The sequence below is a fragment of the Maylandia zebra genome, linkage group LG11, assembly GCF_041146795.1.
Source record: "Maylandia zebra isolate NMK-2024a linkage group LG11, Mzebra_GT3a, whole genome shotgun sequence".
Classification (NCBI taxonomy): domain Eukaryota; kingdom Metazoa; phylum Chordata; class Actinopteri; order Cichliformes; family Cichlidae; genus Maylandia; species Maylandia zebra.
In genome coordinates this window covers 33,537,700-33,552,213 of record NC_135177.1, presented here as the reverse complement: position 1 = coordinate 33,552,213, position 14,514 = coordinate 33,537,700, and the positions used below count along the sequence as shown (strand labels likewise).

General features: G+C 43.2%; 9 non-coding genes across 9 annotated transcripts; 3 read left to right on the top strand and 6 right to left on the bottom strand.

Annotated features, from left to right (window-relative positions):
* Nucleotides 1-9,302: 9,302 nt before the first annotated feature.
* Nucleotides 9,303-9,374, bottom strand: trnad-guc (transfer RNA aspartic acid (anticodon GUC)). Its single transcript has one exon. It is a non-coding gene; the product is annotated as a tRNA-Asp (tRNA).
* A 151-nt stretch (nt 9,375-9,525) lies between these two features.
* On the top strand, nt 9,526-9,597 carry trnaq-uug (transfer RNA glutamine (anticodon UUG)). The gene has a single exon. It is a non-coding gene; the product is annotated as a tRNA-Gln (tRNA).
* Nucleotides 9,598-10,059: 462 nt separating this feature from the next.
* trnav-cac (transfer RNA valine (anticodon CAC)) lies at nt 10,060-10,132 on the bottom strand. The gene has a single exon. It is a non-coding gene; the product is annotated as a tRNA-Val (tRNA).
* A 585-nt stretch (nt 10,133-10,717) lies between these two features.
* Nucleotides 10,718-10,790, bottom strand: trnav-aac (transfer RNA valine (anticodon AAC)). Its single transcript has one exon. It is a non-coding gene; the product is annotated as a tRNA-Val (tRNA).
* A 582-nt stretch (nt 10,791-11,372) lies between these two features.
* trnad-guc (transfer RNA aspartic acid (anticodon GUC)) lies at nt 11,373-11,444 on the bottom strand. Its single transcript has one exon. It is a non-coding gene; the product is annotated as a tRNA-Asp (tRNA).
* Nucleotides 11,445-11,595: 151 nt separating this feature from the next.
* Nucleotides 11,596-11,667, top strand: trnaq-uug (transfer RNA glutamine (anticodon UUG)). Its single transcript has one exon. It is a non-coding gene; the product is annotated as a tRNA-Gln (tRNA).
* A 1,120-nt stretch (nt 11,668-12,787) lies between these two features.
* On the bottom strand, nt 12,788-12,860 carry trnav-uac (transfer RNA valine (anticodon UAC)). The gene has a single exon. It is a non-coding gene; the product is annotated as a tRNA-Val (tRNA).
* A 582-nt stretch (nt 12,861-13,442) lies between these two features.
* Nucleotides 13,443-13,514, bottom strand: trnad-guc (transfer RNA aspartic acid (anticodon GUC)). The gene has a single exon. It is a non-coding gene; the product is annotated as a tRNA-Asp (tRNA).
* Nucleotides 13,515-13,665: 151 nt separating this feature from the next.
* Nucleotides 13,666-13,737, top strand: trnaq-uug (transfer RNA glutamine (anticodon UUG)). Its single transcript has one exon. It is a non-coding gene; the product is annotated as a tRNA-Gln (tRNA).
* The last annotated feature ends 777 nt before the right edge of the window (nt 13,738-14,514 follow it).

Sequence of the window (14,514 nt, the reverse complement as noted above, 5' to 3'; positions counted from 1 at the left end):
GAGAATTTGTTTGTTTCAAGTCTTCCTCAGGTTGTAGTTAAAATAATATTATTTTTGTAGGGGAAAAAATGTTTACTCATTTTATTGTGCTTATTTTACTAAGATTCAGCTAGGACCCTTTCTAACTGTCAATGATAGTTAAAAAATTGCATAGCATGGGGAATTTCTCCACTTCTGAAATCACGTGTTTCAGAGGTGACTTACAGTAAGGGTATCTAACATAATTCATCCTCTTTCTTCATATTTAGCTGCAAGCAACACTCGCTAAGCAGGGTGTGACTGACTTCAAAGTGACATGGACAAAACAGCCTGTGCAGAAGAGCAGGAAGAAACTCGATGGTACACACACACACACACACACACACACACACACACACACACACACACACACACACACACACACACACACACAGAATGAGTTTTCTCTGAATATTTAAGTGGTTTTATCTCATTTCAGATGCTTGTTTGAACGTGTGAGATTGACTTCCAGAGGACTGTGCTACAACACTGTTCTTTCAAAGGATTACTTTAAATTGTACACTCTTTAAATTTATTATTAGTTAATTATATTAGTCTAGGTATAAAACGGCATGTTTTGTGTGCATTAAGTCTGAATTGTAAACATTCAACTTTTCTCATTTCAGTTTTGTATTTAAAGGTAGTATATTTGACACCACTTGTGCGACATTGAAGCAATACATTAGGGATCCATTTTATTCAAATAATGCTGTTTTGTTAAACCTGCTGGTGTATCTCAGTTTCTTGCAAAGTACCCATTAGGAGACAAGTCTGATGAGTCTTTTAATTGGATTACTGAGACTTAGTTACAGTGGCTTGCAAAAGTGTTCGGCCCCCTTGAACTTTCCCACATTTTGTCACATTACAGCCACAAACATGAATCAATTTTATTGGAATTCCACGTGAAAGACCAACACAAAGTGGTGCACACGTGAGAAGTGGAACGAAAATCATACATGATTCCAAACATTTTTTACAAATAAATAACTGCAAAGTGGGGTGTGTGTAATTCTTCAGCCCTCTTTGGTCTGAGTGCAGTCAGCTGCTCATAGACGTTGCCTGATGAGTGCTAATGACTAAATAGAGTGCACCTGTGTGTAATCTAATGTCAGTACAAATACACCTGCTCTGTGATGGCCTCAGAGGTTGTCTAAGAGAATATTGGGAGCAACAACACCACGAAGTCCAAAGAACACACCAGACAGGTCAGGGATAAAGTTATTGAGAAATTTAAAGCACGTTTAGGCTACAAAAAGATTTCCCAAGCCTTGAACATCCCACGGAGCACTATTCAAGGCTTGAACAGTGCTCTGAATGATCGCTTGAAGTTCAAGCGAAATGGAGGGAGTATGGCACAACTGTAAACCTACCAATACAAGGCTGTCCACCTAAACTCACAGGCCGAACAAGGAGAGCGCTGATCAGAAATGCAGCCAAGAGGCCCATGCTGACTCTGGACGAGCTGCAGAGATCTACAGCTCAGGTGGGGGAATCTGTCCATAGTTCAACTATTAGTCGTACACTGCACAAAGTTGGCCTTTATGGAAGAGTGGCAAGAAGAAAGCCGTTGTTAACAGAAAACCATAGGAAGTCCCGTTTGCAGTTTGCCACAAGCCATGTGGGGGACACAGCAAACATGTGGAAGAAGGTGCTCTGGTCAGATGAGACCAAAATGGAACTTTTAGGCCAAAATGCAAAATGTTAAGTGTGGCGGAAAACTAACACTGCACATCACTCTGAACACACCATCCCCACTGTCAAATATGGTGGTGGCAGCATCATGCTCTGGGGGGGCTTCTCTTCAGCAGGGACAGGGAAGCTGGTCAGAGTTGATGGGAAGATGGATGGAGCCAAATACAGGACAATCTTGGAAGAAAACCTCTTGGAGTCTGCAAAAGACTTGGGACTGGGGCGGAGGTTCACCTTCCAGCAGGACAACGACATAAAGCCAGGGCAACAATGGAATGGTTTCAAACAAAACATATCCATGTGTTAGAATGGCCCAGTCAAAGTCCAGATCGAAATCCAATCGAGAATCTGTGGCAAGATCTGAAAACTGCTGTTCACAAACGCTGTCCATCTAATCTGACTGAGCTGGAGCTGTTTTGCAAAGAAGGTTGGGCAAGAATTTCAGTCTGTAGGTGTGCAAAGCTGGTAGAGACGTGCCTTAAAAGATTGGCAGCTGTAATCGCAGCAAAAGGTGGTTCTACAAAGTATTGACTCAGGGGGCTGAATAATTATGAACACCCCACTTTGCAGTTATTTGTAAAAAATGTTTGGAATCATGTATGATTTTCGTTCCACTTCTCACGTGTGCACCACTTTGTGTTGGTCCTTCACGTGGAATTCCAATAAAATTGATTTATGTTTGTTGCTGTAATGTGACAAAATGTGGGAAAGTTCAAGGGGGCCGAATACTTTTGCAAGCCACTGTATTCAGCTTTGTAGGGAATTCTGATCTACACAATTAGGAATGTGTTTGACACTAAGAAGGAACATTTCAAGGATTTGTTTTGTGAGTGTCCTCTAACATTTGCCACTATGAATCTATTTATTTTCTCTTTCATTTAGTAAGCACTATTTTTCCCTCTTAAATACTATAACCTGTTTTATGAAAGGATTATCAAATTAAGTTGTATTGTTTATTTATTTCCTTATTTATTTTAGGAGATCTGAAAATAAATTCTCCTGTATGTGTGTATTATAAGCTTAGTCCCTCACCCAAGACAAGTAAAGTCACTCTGTAACAATACCAATTTTTAGTTGTTGTTAAAACTAAATACATAGTACAGAATAAACACAACATTATAAAAATCCATTCTTGGGTCTGGTCACTGAACTGGGAGTTCAGATAAGGAGGGTGGAGTGCTCACTCCAGGTCAGCTCACTCAATAAAATTACAGATTTTTAGTAGTTGTAATTTATTCCTTTGCATTTGTCAAAACTAAAGACAGATACAGCCTATTCATAAAGGAATGTAATTCGTTTTTGAGCCATGCAATCCAAACTAGACTCATATAGTTATATAGGTGAACGTAAACATTAATTCCCAGGTGAGGTCACTAGACTTCAGGAAGAGAAAAAAAGAACTACTTGCTTGACTTATGAAATAAAAACAAAGGATGTTTCCACATTTACCTCATTGCTGTTATTCAATTCTTTACAGTTCAAACTCTCATTTTTATTGTAATAATAAATAAATAAACAATTTTTTTTAAAACTTTCTTTTACTGCCGTATAAATAAATGGTCTGTAAAGCGCTTTACTAGTCCCTAACAACCCCGAAGCGCTTTACACATTCAGTCATTCACACACTGGTGATGCAGCTACATTGTAGCCACAGCCACCCTGGGGCGCACTGACATAGGTCAGGCTGCCAGATACTGGCACCACCGGGCCCTCTGACCACCACCAGTGAAGTGTCTTACCCAAGTACACCACAACTGAGACTGTCCAAGCCGGGGCTCGAACCAGCAACCTTCCAATAATAAGGCGACCTCTCAACTCTTGGGCCACAATCGCTCAAGAGTTGAATGACATACACAAATAAATGCAATCAGACTGCAAGCTTATATGTAGTTTCCAGGATATTTAAAACTAGAATGAGAGACAAAGCCCTCATTTTAAAGTTCTTTTATTGGTTTTTAATGGTCTTGGGCCTTCTTATCTCTCAGATCTGCTTTTATCATATGAACCCTTGCGGACCCTGAGGTCCTCTGGTACTGGCCTTTTGAGAGGCAGCTTTTCAATGGTATGGTCCTCGCCTGTGGAACAGCCTGCCGGAGGACCTCAGGGCCGCAGAGAACGTACATGTTTTTAAGAACAGGCTCAAGACCCACCTTTTTAATTTAACTTTTATTTAACGTTTATTTATTTTATGCTTATTTATTCTGTCCTGTTATTCTATTATTAATTTAGGCTTTACCTAATATTTATTGATTTTATTCTTATTCATTTTTTAATCTTCTTACTCTATTTATATTTATATTGTATCCCGTTCTCATTTATTTTATCGTTTTACCCTGTATATATCCTATTGTGTCATATCTCCAGTGTTTCCTCAGAGGGCGCTCTCTGCACCGGGGCTTTGATCGACCGTGGCTGCTGGGGCACAGGGGGTCCTCTCAGCCCGGCTGGGAGGCTTCTTTGCCTCCCTCCTGCTGTGTGGCCAGCCTGGAGGCTGCGGTCTGTGACCGGCTCCTGGTGCAGACGGCTCCCCTGTTATAGTGTTTCCTCACTTGGCTCATGCGTACCGAGCCCAATTTAACTCTTTAAGTGTGTGTGTGTGTGTGGGGGGGGGGGATATGCGTGTATTCACATCGTTTATGTTAATGTAGATTGTACAAAGAATATAGCACAAACATGGAAATACAAAGGAAATACATGGAAATACATTTTTAAAATAAAATTTCAAGGGTTTGTTAAAAAACAAACCTTTTTGGAAATACTTTTGTGTCTTTATGCATCATAGCATTTTATCATTCATCATATGTAGCAAGTTCAAATTACAGATTTGAATATTTGCACTATAACAAAGTCCAATTTTTGTTGCTTATCAACATTCACATTTTGGACAGAGAGGACAGATGGTTTGAAAGAGGAGTGAAAGAAGCCATCTATGTCCACTGTGAGCGACCATCTTTGAACAGAGGTGGGGGTTTACGACACCAACTCTCTGCCATCTATAATCCAGTTTTGAGATCCCTTCCCAGACGCCTTAACGCCCACTCACATCCTGGGCCATCTGATCTCAGGAATTCGCATGATAAGGTGGGGCCAGGTTTCACAATGAACTCACCCGAAACCCTGGCTGATTGGGACCCACACCCAGTTTCACACCTTGGCTCAGGCGATTAGAGGATCATCAGGGGGTCCTTTTGTCCCTCTGTGGGGGGTCACTCCCACTAGGTTTATATCTGGGACTCTCCACCATTTGACCTTAGAACTGAAGAAGCTTCTCGGATGAGAGGTGAAACGTCTTCAAGTAACTTAAAGAAGTCCAGACGCTTTTCTTTGCAAGCTCCTTTGACTACGATGACCTGGATGACTGAGAACATTCACAGACATGTTGCTTATCAAGTTTTTCTCCTTCCCCCCCCCCCAATTCTACTTCCTCTCAGTACTGCAGTGTCATTTTTATTATTTTCAAACCATTTTATTTTGGAAAATCTAATTGTACAAGCTAGCCAGGCTAACTCAACTAAACAGTATGTGAGGACTCAGGGCTGTGTGTCGGACAGGGTCGTCTGCAGTACGGGGGCCCCACAGGGAACGGTTCTGGCTCCGTTCCTCTTCACCATCTACACTGCAGACTTCTCCCACAATTCCACCCAGTGCTTCCTGCAGAGGTTCTCTGATGACTCTGCAATAGTCGGCCTCATCACTGATGGGGATGACAAGGAGTACAGAGGTCTGACCCAAGACTTTGTGGACTGGTGCCAGCTGAACTACCTCCAGATCAACGCCAGTAAAACCAAGGAACTGGTGGTAGACTTCCGCAGGCACAAGCATTCTCCACTGCAACCACTGAACATCCAAGGTATGGACATTGAGACTGTGGACAGCTACAGGTACCTTGGTGTTCATCTGAACAATAGACTGGACTGGACTCATAACTCAGACGCCCTCTACAGGAAAGGGCAGAGCAGGCTGTACCTGCTGCGGAGACTCAGGTCATTTGGAATGGAGGGCCCACTCCTGAAGACCTTCTATGACTCTGTTGTGGCTTCTGCTATCTTTTATGGTGTGGTCTGCTGGGGCGGCAGCATCTCTGCTGGGGACAGGAAGAGACTGAACAGGCTGATCCGAAGGGCCAGCTCTGTTCTAGGATGCCCTCTGGACCCAGTGGAGGTGGTGAGTGACAGGAGAATGGTGGCTAAGCTGTCATCCCTGTTGGACAACATCTCCCACCCCATGCAGCAGACTGTGACAGCACTGAGCAGCTCCTTCAGTGGGAGACTGCGGCACCCACGGTGTGGGACGGAGAGATTTCGCAGGTTTTTCCTCCCCACTGCTGTCAGACTCCATAATAAAGACTTTAACTGATCAAGCACACACATCCACACATGTGCAATAACACTAAGTGCAATAATCCTTTCTGTCATCGTTGTATTCTTACTCAGTTGTATATAGCATTTGTATTTGTATTCTATTTTTATCTTATTGTATATTTATTTTTTTTATTCTACTGTATATAGTATGTTATTTTATTCTATTTTGTACAGTTGTGTACTGTATTTATTCTTATTGTATCCTAATTTTTGCCTCATAACTTTTGCACTGTCCACTTCCTGCTGTGACAAAACAAATTTCCCACGTGTGGGACTAACAAAGGTTATCTTATCTTATCTTATCTTATCTTATCTTATCTTACAACTTAAAGAGACACCAAACCATTGTGACTGTTACAAGTGCCACGGGATTTTATCTTGTTTTAGTTGTTTTGAGTATGAGTATGACCTGGTTATGGCGTTCCATGTGTCCTGCTCGCTAACATCTTCCACCCTACTTTTATCTGCTGAATTACCTCAAGGGCATTTTTGCACAGCCTGCAACTGGGATCTTGTGTGTGGTTGTGGTAGTCCTCAGCAGTGTTGGGCAAGTTACTTTGAAAAAGTAATTAATTATAGTTACTAGTTACTTCTTCCAAAAAGTAACTGAGTTAGTAACTGAGTTACAATATTCTAAAAGTAATTAATTACTTGAAAAGTAGCTATTGCGTTACTTTAAAAAAAAATGTTTTACCCTCTGGGGTCCAGGGTATAATTGGCCATTTTTAACTACTTTTGATTTTCCCTCTACATTTTACCTTTAAAAACTATTTACTTTGTCTTGTCTGGTATCATTCTTTTCTGTCTGAATTTACAGTTATGTTTTCATTTTGACATACTGTATTAACACAACTGGTCTAAAATCACAAACATGTTTAATGAATCCTATTTCATAACTGTAAATAAAAATATAAATTGTCAATTTTAAAATCCTATGCACAAGTTTTGCAAACAAAGTTATTTGCATCCATTTACCTTTTACCCTTTTTAAAATAACCATTTCAAACTATTTACAGAACAACCAGCTGTTCTGCATTCTGACAGCAGCAGGTGTATCACTCCTTTTTCTACCTGGAGACAGCAGTCACCTCATTGTTCTGACGCACAACACAAAACTATCCACAACACTACACACTAACTACACAAGACAACTCATTAACTACACTCTCCAAACACGCTAAAGGTCACAAATCTCTCACATCTCAAAACTCTCTCAATCTCTCTCTCTCGCCATCACTCCTAAAACTTCCTGTTTTTTTTCTCTCATAAGCAGAGAGTGCTTGCTAGCACTGTCCTTAGACAGTAAACGCTGCATATATATTGTATATCATGACTCTGGTTCAACACAATTTAAAAACTGGTATATATCACCTTCTTGCTTTGTCTTTAAGTGGTCATGTGATTGGCTTACCACAACTACTTTATTCTTCCTCAGTCAAACAGCAGCACTCATGCGATTATTTTGCCCCCTTAGCTCCAGGTGTTGTGCTAGACAGTGATCGTGATTACCGTCCTTGGGAGCGCGCGCAGGTGCTTAAAGCTGTAGTCTCCAGATTACTTACATAGTCAGCTACTTCCGTGCAACTGATGCGGTAAGCTGAACACAGCTTCAACCTTCTGTTTGTTGAAAAATAGTAACGGACTGCATTTTCTTGTTAGTAATTGTAACAATAGGAATTGTAATTAGTTAGATTACTCGTTACTGAAAAAAGTAACGCCGTTACTTTTGTTCCTGTGTGGTCTTTCAGTCTTTCTCAACATCAGCCACTTCCTAAATTTGGTGGTGATACATGCTGTCCAGAAGCCGTCCAGAAGCCTGTCCTTCCATGGTGGTTCCTCTCCTTTCTCAGGTTTCTGCTGCCTGATGTACTCACTAAGTACACAACCAGTTGTCAACATCTTCCTGATGTGCTAATGGCTCTTTGTTTCATCCTGAATAGTGGTTCTGACACTCACTAGGATAAATAAAAGCTAAGGTGGAATGTCTCAGTTGGCAAAATTATAGATTTCAATTACGTTTACCAGAGAAATATCAATAACATAGTAAAAAGTAGTTTTTACAATTTGTCTATGCTTTTAATTGATGATGGTGGGATAAGGTCGTCAGACTGGTGGACCACTCGAATAGAGGCCTTGCTCTGTGAAGATCCAGCGGCAAACCCCAAGTTATAATTGTTAAAGTCCATTACTACCAAGACTGCGTCAATGTGCTATGGGGGGCCCGGAAGCAAAGCCCGTTGCAATACAAGGGGAACCCAGTGGTTTTCCTGATTACACCACATGCACTGCCAAAGCTTGCTCTGCTTTTAACGATGTGAGGGACCTACCTCAATGGTGTCCAGATGACCAATACAGAATAATGTTTAAAGCCAGATGTTATAGATCTTTCAGGGGTGAGAGTAAGGAGTTTCTGGATCCGGAGAAGGGAATGTTACACGTGAAAAAGACCGACTTATCGACTGAAACTGTCGGATGAAAGTGCACTACTGGTTGACTCTTGTTTATAGCCAGTCCCAGATGATGTGGAGCGTTGCAGGACGGAAGATTTGGTGGACAGTGCAATTACATTGCAAATCTTGTTAAGGCTGGACAAATAACCGATTACACTACTTAAGATGTTTATTAAAGAACAAGTTAGTGGCCCAGTCAATTCCACTCCTCTTCTGTTGGCTGATCTAATCTGCGCGTGGTCTTCATGCCGCACCAAACCTAGTTCATGCTCTTGTACTGCACTTTCCACTTCAGCGTCCTGCTGTATCTTTCATTGGCCACCGTGACTCAAGGCAACAATTCCCCTTGTACTCTTCTCACTTCCAACTTCTAACTCTGTTGCCACCACTGAAGGCTCTGAGCTTCTGGTTGACAAGCTTTTTGATGTCCTTTGCTTGGCTAGCACACAACCTATAGAAGACAAACACACGAGACTTATTTGTTAATAGGGACGCAAGTAAAGCAGAGAAAACGCTGGACAAGCAGAGTTCTCTTGGACAAGCTTCTCTTCTCATGGGAGCTCTTGCCTAGAAGACATTTTTGACTTATGAGTGCACAGGTGGAATTGATGTTTTTTCAAACCCATTATAGGACTAGATTGTTAGATCGACTAGGATCTGGTGGAGAAATTCCACAGGGTCTTTTTGAATGATTGTCTCTGTGCAAAAAAAATGCACGTAGCGTGCGATTAACGGGTGTGTGGTCATTCCAGGTAAAAGGCAGAGCAGAGAAGGAGACTGCTCACTCCCCGTCGGGGAATCGAACCCCGGTCTTCCGCGTGACAGGCGGAGATACTGTCCACTATACTAACGAGGACCTGCAAACCTCTGTTGGCGTCATGTCAAGGTGGGATTCGCAGCAGGTATGACACGCAAACTCTCGTCGGCCATGTAAAAAACCCCATCACTTTACCAGGAACTACAGTTTTATGGGTGTTTGACAGAGAACTTTTTTCTGCTTTCAGCAGGGTTCCATGGTGTAACGGTTAGCACTCTGGACTTTGAATCCAGTGATCTGAGTTCAAGTCTCAGTGGAGCCTCATTTGGCTTTCTAGCCCTTTGCTCCGCATTAGCACAAGCTAGCATGAGAGTTTAATGACTTAAAGAACAAGTTAGTGGCCCAGTCAATTCCACTCCTCTTCTGTTGGCTGATCCCATCTGCGCGTGGTCTTCATGCCGCACCAAACCTCGCTCTTGCTCTTGTACTGCACTTTCCACTTCAGCGTCCTGCTGTATCTTTCATTGGCCACCGTGACTCAAGGCAACAATTCCCCTTGTACTCTTCTCACTTCTAACTCTGTTGCCACCACTGAAGGCTCTGAGCTTCTGCTTGACAAGCTTTTTGATGTCCTTTGCTTGGCTAGCACACAACCTATAGACGACAAAACTAGGAGTCTTATTTCTCAATAGGGACGCAAGTAAAACAGAGAAAATGCTGGACAAGCAGAGTTGTCTAAACAGTGAACATCAATTCCCTTGTGACCAAAGAAGCAAAACACCCATGTTTCCGCCCGGTTTCGGACCGGGGACCTTTCGCGTGTGAGGCGAATGTGATAACCACTACACTACGGAAACGGTGAGTGATGGCTTGCTTGGCTTTGGAATGTGTCTCAATCAGTAATCTGGCCAATCTGACAAATCTGATGGCAGGTTACTATCATGCCCTTGAACAGAAGGAACCATGGAGAAGAGACAGACGCTCGCTAGCAAGGAATCTGAACTATAGTCTCGATGTTAGGCTCACTTAAAAACTTTTGACATTTAGGAGTTCTCTGAAGCAAGCGCAGCTCGACATATGCTGCCCTAAGAAGCCCAGAACTGTTATCTAAAGAGGCCATGCGGTTGATCACGTTGTGCATTGGCTGAAAATAGGCCCAAGTCCTGGGCAGGCCAGCTAGAGACACTCATTTCCAAGAGCTTAGTCTGTGCCTGCATCTTCAGTAAATATGGTGACTGGAGACATGTTGGTTTGTGTGAAATTTCCTGAAATTTGGGCTATAGACAACTTTTTACAACATGAGCATCCAAAGGTTACAAGCGTCAGAGCCCTGTACAAGATTTGAGTACTTTCACTCCTCTTTGTGCCAAACAGCAGTACAACCCCATAAGATAAAGCAATGCCTGCAGGCAGACACTTTTGTATCGGGAAACAAAGAAGCATGTTTCCGCCTGGTTTCGGACCAGGGACCTTTCGCGTGTTAGGCGAACGTGATAACCACTACACTACGGAAACGGAGCGTGCATACCCTCTCGTCATTAGAGGGGCAATTCGATGCCTTCTTAAATTTGAGGACTTTTATGACAGATCATGTAGGACTAGTGAGAAGCGGGGAACTCCCATTTGTGTCATTTTTCAAGCATTCCCCCATTTATGGTTATATTGACAATCCAAATTGTGATCTCGAGATAGCATCTCTTCAAATGGGAGCTGATCTTCTTGTTGACAAGCTCTTTGATGTTCTTTGTCAGGCTAGCACACAACCTACAGAAGACAAACACACGAGACTTATTTGTTAATAGGGACGCAAGTAAAGCAGAGAAAACGCTGGACAAGCAGAGTTCTCTTGGACAAGCTTCTCTTCTCATGGGAGCTCTTGCCTAGAAGACATTTTTGACTTATGAGTGCACAGGTGGAATTGATGTTTTTTCAAACCCATTATAGGACTAGATTGTTAGATCGACTAGGATGTGGTGGAGAAATTCCACAGGGTCTTTTTGAATGATGGACTCTGTGCAAAAAAAATGCACGTAGCGTGCGATTAACGGGTGTGTGGTCATTCCAGGTAAAAGGCAGAGCAGAGAAGGAGACTGCTCACTCCCCGTCGGGGAATCGAACCCCGGTCTTCCGCGTGACAGGCGGAGATACTGTCCACTATACTAACGAGGACCTGCAAACCTCTGTCGGCGTCATGTCAAGGTGGGATTCGCAGCAGGTATGACACGCAAACTCTCGTCGGCCATGTAAAAAACCCCATCACTTTACCAGGAACTACAGTTTTATGGGTGTTTGACAGAGAACTTTTTTCTGCTTTCAGCAGGGTTCCATGGTGTAACGGTTAGCACTCTGGACTTTGAATCCAGTGATCTGAGTTCAAGTCTCAGTGGAGCCTCATTTGGCTTTCTAGCCCTTTGCTCCGCATTAGCACAAGCTAGCATGAGAGTTTAATGACTTAAAGAACAAGTTAGTGGCCCAGTCAATTCCACTCCTCTTCTGTTGGCTGATCCCATCTGCGCGTGGTCTTCATGCCGCACCAAACCTCGCTCTTGCTCTTGTACTGCACTTTCCACTTCAGCGTCCTGCTGTATCTTTCATTGGCCACCGTGACTCAAGGCAACAATTCCCCTTGTACTCTTCTCACTTCTAACTCTGTTGCCACCACTGAAGGCTCTGAGCTTCTGCTTGACAAGCTTTTTGATGTCCTTTGCTTGGCTAGCACACAACCTATAGAAGACAAAACTAGGAGTCTTATTTCTCAATAGGGACGCAAGTAAAACAGAGAAAATGCTGGACAAGCAGAGTTGTCTAAACAGTGAACATCAATTCCCTTGTGACCAAAGAAGCAAAACACCCATGTTTTCGCCCGGTATCGGACCGGGGACCTTTAGCGTGTGAGGCGAATGTGATAACCACTACACTACGGAAACTGTGAGTGATGGCTTGCTTGGCTTTGGAATGTGTCTCAATCAGTAATCTGGCCAATCTGACAAATCTGATGGCAGGTTACTATCATGCCCTTGAACAGAAGGAACCATGGAGAAGAGACAGACGCTCGCTAGCAAGGAATCTGAACTATAGTCTCGATGTTAGGCTCACTTAAAAACTTTTGACATTTAGGAGTTCTCTGAAGCAAGCGCAGCTCGACATATGCTGCCCTAAGAAGCCCAGAACTGTTATCTAAAGAGGCCATGCGGTTGATCACGTTGTGCATTGGCTGAAAATAGGCCCAAGTCCTGGGCAGGCCAGCTAGAGACACTCATTTCCAAGAGCTTAGTCTGTGCCTGCATCTTCAGTAAATATGGTGACTGGAGACATGTTGGTTTGTGTGAAATTTCCTGAAATTTGGGCTATAGACAACTTTTTACAACATGAGCATCCAAAGGTTACAAGCGTCAGAGCCCTGTACAAGATTTGAGTACTTTCACTCCTCTTTGTGCCAAACAGCAGTACAACCCCATAAGATAAAGCAATGCCTGCAGGCAGACACTTTTGTATCGGGAAACAAAGAAGCATGTTTCCGCCTGGTTTCGGACCAGGGACCTTTCGCGTGTTAGGCGAACGTGATAACCACTACACTACGGAAACGGAGCGTGCATGCCCTCTCGTCATTAGAGGGGCAATTCGATGCCTTCTTAAATTTGAGGACTTTTATGACAGATCATGTAGGACTAGTGAGAAGCGGGGAACTCCCATTTGTGTCATTTTTCAAGCATTCCCCCATTTATGGTTATATTGACAATCCAAATTGTGATCTCGAGATAGCATCTCTTCAAATGGGAGCTGATCTTCTTGTTGACAAGCTCTTTGATGTTCTTTGTCAGGCTAGCACACAACCTACAGAAGACAAACACACGAGACTTATTTGTTAATAGGGACGCAAGTAAAGCAGAGAAAACGCTGGACAAGCAGAGTTCTCTTGGACAAGCTTCTCTTCTCATGGGAGCTCTTGCCTAGAAGACATTTTTGACTTATGAGTGCACAGGTGGAATTGATGTTTTTTCAAACCCATTATAGGACTAGATTGTTAGATCGACTAGGATGTGGTGGAGAAATTCCACAGGGTCTTTTTGAATGATGGACTCTGTGCAAAAAAAATGCACGTAGCGTGCGATTAACGGGTGTGTGGTCATTCCAGGTAAAAGGCAGAGCAGAGAAGGAGACTGCTCACTCCCCGTCGGGGAATCGAACCCCGGTCTTCCGCGTGACAGGCGGAGATACTGTCCACTATACTAACGAGGACCTGCAAACCTCTGTCGGCGTCATGTCAAGGTGGGATTCGCAGCAGGTATGACACGCAAACTCTCGTCGGCCATGTAAAAAACCCCATCACTTTACCAGGAACTACAGTTTTATGGGTGTTTGACAGAGAACTTTTTTCTGCTTTCAGCAGGGTTCCATGGTGTAACGGTTAGCACTCTGGACTTTGAATCCAGTGATCTGAGTTCAAGTCTCAGTGGAGCCTCATTTGGCTTTCTAGCCCTTTGCTCCGCATTAGCACAAGCTAGCATGAGAGTTTAATGACTTAAAGAACAAGTTAGTGGCCCAGTCAATTCCACTCCTCTTCTGTTGGCTGATCCCATCTGCGCGTGGTCTTCATGCCGCACCAAACCTCGCTCTTGCTCTTGTACTGCACTTTCCACTTCAGCGTCCTGCTGTATCTTTCATTGGCCACCGTGACTCAAGGCAACAATTCCCCTTGTACTCTTCTCACTTCTAACTCTGTTGCCACCACTGAAGGCTCTGAGCTTCTGCTTGACAAGCTTTTTGATGTCCTTTGCTTGGCTAGCACACAACCTATAGAAGACAAAACTAGGAGTCTTATTTCTCAATAGGGACGCAAGTAAAACAGAGAAAATGCTGGACAAGCAGAGTTGTCTAAACAGTGAACATCAATTCCCTTGTGACCAAAGAAGCAAAACACCCATGTTTTCGCCCGGTATCGGACCGGGGACCTTTAGCGTGTGAGGTGAATGTGATAACCACTACACTACGGAAACGGTGAGTGATGGCTTGCTTGGCTTTGGAATGTGTCTCAATCAGTAATCTGGCCAATCTGACAAATCTGATGGCAGGTTACTATCATGCCCTTGAACAGAAGGAACCATGGAGAAGAGACAGACGCTCGCTAGCAAGGAATCTGAACTATAGTCTCGATGTTAGGCTCACTTAAAAACTTTTGACATTTAGGAGTTCTCTGAAGCAAGCGCAGCTCGACATATGCTGCCCTAAGAAGCCCAGA